Source organism: Myotis nattereri (assembly GCF_964212035.1).
Source record: "Myotis nattereri genome assembly, chromosome: 3".
NCBI classification, from domain to species: Eukaryota; Metazoa; Chordata; class Mammalia; order Chiroptera; family Vespertilionidae; genus Myotis; species Myotis nattereri.
The window spans coordinates 12,559,937-12,564,102 of NC_138077.1; positions in this window are offsets into that span (position 1 = coordinate 12,559,937).

Genomic DNA, 4,166 nt, shown 5'->3' on the forward strand with positions numbered 1-4,166 from the left:
TGAAGACAGAGAATGCAGACACTCTAAAGAATCTTAGCTATAAAGGGAAGACAAGTGATAGGGTAAGTGCCTATATTAAAAGAGGAATGAAGGAATATCAATTTTTTTTTTTACTAGTTCCAGTTGTTTGCATGGAAAACACATTTGTAGATCCTGAAAAACAAATCAACCAACCAAACAATCCACCAAATAAGCCTCAATAAAAAACAAACTGAGCATGAAAATAACATTAGAACAAGTCCAATATACCGGGAGGAAAAAAAAGACATAACAATAGTGTGTGGTAAACACAGTTCTTTCTAAAAGTTTATGTCTACCTTCTCTCTTCCTTATATAACCTTTCACGCTTCCTCCTTCCCTCCCTCCTCCCCAGCCGCGCTCCCTCCTGCTTCCTTCGCCTCTGGGGAGGAGGGAGGGAGGAAAAGAGGCAGCGCCACTGAACCAAACCAATCTTCACTCTTCTGCTCCTTTTTTTTTTAGGGCCTAAAGTATAGGGTTTCAATCACCTTCTTTTTTCTGAGAGATTCAACTAAGACCACTTGTTGAGGTGAGAGAGCTGAAGCACTCACATTTGTCTCTTGTTGATCACTGACAGAGAAAGAATTCTACAGGGCCCTTGTAGTTTAATTGTGAAATCCCTACATGAGGAGAGAGTAAAGGAGACTATGCCATTTTTTTCCATGTCTCTAATATTCAGAAATATTCCCCTGAGAAAATTGGGGAGAAGAGACAGGGAATAAGGTGATGTGTGCCTAGCTCCTGAGAAGCCTTCTCAAACTCTGAAAGAATAACAGGATAACTCCCTGTGGACTAAAAGGCATCTCTGGTCAGCCTCGGTCTTGAAGAATGTCTTGGCTTAATAGTCCTTTTCCAGAGAGCAGGTTGCCTAACTTAGTGAAGAAGTTGCACCATGTGTATGTTTTCCATCCCATACCTCTGACCTCATCTTCTTGGATTTCTCTGCAAAGCCAATTGAACAGTTGTATCTCAGACTCAGGCTCAAAAACATCTCGGATGAGTTGTCACACCTGTATACTACCCTCACCTCACCCTAGCATAACCATGTGTACATGTTTATCTAGATTAAAAGATGATGAGAACATCAAAAGAGAATATTGGGAGAGCTATGGGTATATTGACTACTTATTATCTCATCCTAATCGCTAATTTATTATTGCAGTTCTTCCAGAACACTAGTATTTTGCTGTGCTTTTCTCTGAAGTTTTCCCTGCCCCTTTACTTCACCATGGACTGCACCCACTCTACAGGGACTGTAATGTGTTAAAAGCACAGTGTAACTAATAGAAATAAAGAGTGCAATGCCCCCTCCCCTAAGGTACTCCTTCTAGATGGAGTCTCTCACTGATGGTCAAAGACAAACAACAAGGTAGATGGATGGTAGAGGGTTCAGTGGGAATGGGTAGCATTTGGAGAAACAAAACCTTAAAAGAATGGTTCTTTCTCTTGTTCTTTTCCCTTTCTCTTTTTGGAATGACCCACCTGTTGCAACTCCAGTGTGACTGGTTGAATTAGAAGGGACTGGGATCTTCTCTCATCTGTAAGAATGAGCTTCCCTTCTGAAATGCTAATCTACTAAGACTTTATGAAACACTGATGGTGGGGTGGGAGGGAGAAGACTGCTTAGACCTGCTGGTAGGGAAGGGAAATAAAGAAAAAAAAGAGGAGAGACTAAGGCAAGATTAAATATTGCTGGAAGAGCACTACTATTTAGGGAAAAGTAGGAATATAGGAAAAATAGGTTCCTCAAAAGGATGCCTTTGTTTGATGACCCACCTTGTCCTTGAGTCATCTGTCCACACAGATATTTGCTGACCAGTCCATGGTTCCGTGTGGTCCTTGCTCACTGATCCATACAGTAAACAGTCTAGACAACTCTCATTCTTGTCCACCTCAGCTTCCGGCCCAGTGGGTCTCTCTGCTATTTGCATGCCAAGCTTGAGAACTGGGGCATCTTTTTACTGCTTCCATGCTATTCTTTGCCAAAGACTTCCCCCAGTGCAAATCTATGACTTTATGTGACTTCATCACATCTTCAAGTTTATGATCCAAGAAGAGGATCACATATCCACATTTATTCTCTGTGTCCTAAACTATGTCAGGGTCTTGCCCCCTCATTGAAGTTCTAATATAGAAAGCAGAATCAATACTGTTTTTCTCTAAACCACCAGGCTTTGTCTTTCTTCTGCTGTTCCCCAGCCTAGCAGATTATTTCCCTAGTCTGTAGGGGAAATCCCTCCCTGTATAAATCTTGATGGTTTTCCCCAGATCATGTTTGCCCTTAAAACAGCCCTTTCATGGGTTTAGGATTTTGGAACATATAAACCAGAGACCTATAGGAAGCTTCTGTCTTCCACCCCACCCTGTCACACCCACATCCTCAGGAAATAACTCAGAATACATTATTTGCCTAAATTGGGTGAGCAGGTGGGAAAAGGAAAGTGGGAACTTTAGGGAAAGATTCATTTATATTTCAACATCCTGTAATAATGACAATTCATTGCCTTATCTTATAGTTTACTATACAATTTGGAAATTGATAAAGACCGTACACTGGTTACTTCAACTAGGCCAGTGTCCTTCAGCAACGCACGTCAGCACATTTTTTTTCATCTGTATTCTTCATCCACATTATTTGGAAAAAATATTCTGTACCAATTCCTTTAGTGCAACTGATGAAAATTCAGATTAGTTGGCTGAAATGTTAGTGTCTGGCAATCACAATTCTGAGATCATAGTGGCGACATTTTAAGACAGTTATATGGATCTTAAGCTCATTTTATAAAGGAGATTATAAAATCTTCTTCTCTTGGAAGAGTTCTGCAAAATTAATACTGATTTTTTTTTTTTTTTGTCCAAGGTCTCTTGGTCACTTCCCAAGGGCATAAAATTACTCTTTGCAGTTTTGTGGCAAGTAGTAGAACATATACTATTTCTACTTAAATTTTTATTTAATATAAAAATCAATGAACAGGTTGGTGGATTTTCACTTTTAGTCTGTGCCTTCTGGGAATAAATCCCTGACCTGTGCTATGCAGAATCAACAAAATAGAAGGATGAGTTCCATTTAAGAGCAGGTTTTCTAACCTAAGGCATGTCATATGGGTTTGTGATTGCTCTTATTCTCTAGTTAGTTTCTCTACTAGGTATCCTCTCCACCCTGAGATTCAGCTAGTTTAGCTTCCCTAAGAGATATCCATGGGATTTGATGTTCTAGCATCAACATTAGCAATGACACAGTGCAATGTAATTGGGGACTGGCAAGATGATGACTTGTGGCATAAGTACTCAATATTGCTTTTCTAAATGTCCAAGTAAATATTTGGTCCTAGGCTTTGGGCATAAATATCCATTGCTATGGAGAGGAATTCATTATTAAGAGTAGCACAACCCGTTGAGAGACTTTCTCAAAGAAGCTATGATCTGTACTAGTCATAAGAGCACCTATGCGAAGGCAGCTGAAGGGCTTCTTGGCACCCAGGATAGCAGCAGTAATGTGATTAAAATATGCTTGTACTCAAACTGTGCCTGATATTATTCTTGAACAATTGATGTGTTGTGGCCATCTGGCATTTCGTTGCACCAGCACCATATGGTGAAGTGCGAGGGGCAGGAAACTGTGGTTTATTCATTGTGCTTTGCTAACAAAGACTCAGAAGTCGCTAACTGTTTGACATTCCTGAAAGTGTCCTCAAGTTGGAGAGCCCACCCTTAGACAATGAAATAATGAAAAAATTGGGCAATGAATGCATGTGTGTGTGTGTGTGTGTGTGTACACGCACACACAACACATGTCACCCCAGGGACATGTGAAGGTCTGGTTTTGTTGCTGGAGCGGAGAAGTTATAGAGCAGTGTGACTGCCAGCACACCACCTTTTGAACAGAGTGGATTGAATCAAGCAGACAAACATTTTCAAAGGTTAGCATTTCATTTTTTTTTTTTGGTTTTGTTTTGTCTTCTTCCTGACTCAGACACAGGCTATATAAAAATGAAGGCGGCCGCTTCAACTCTGCCTCTGAGTGTGCCCTCTATTAGTCCTGCAATTAGGACTCACCTAGGATAGCACACAGGGATGCCAGATGTCAGTGCTTTCATCAGAAGTATCAGAAAATTCCAGGAGGCACAGACTTTCCAAACGGCTAAACC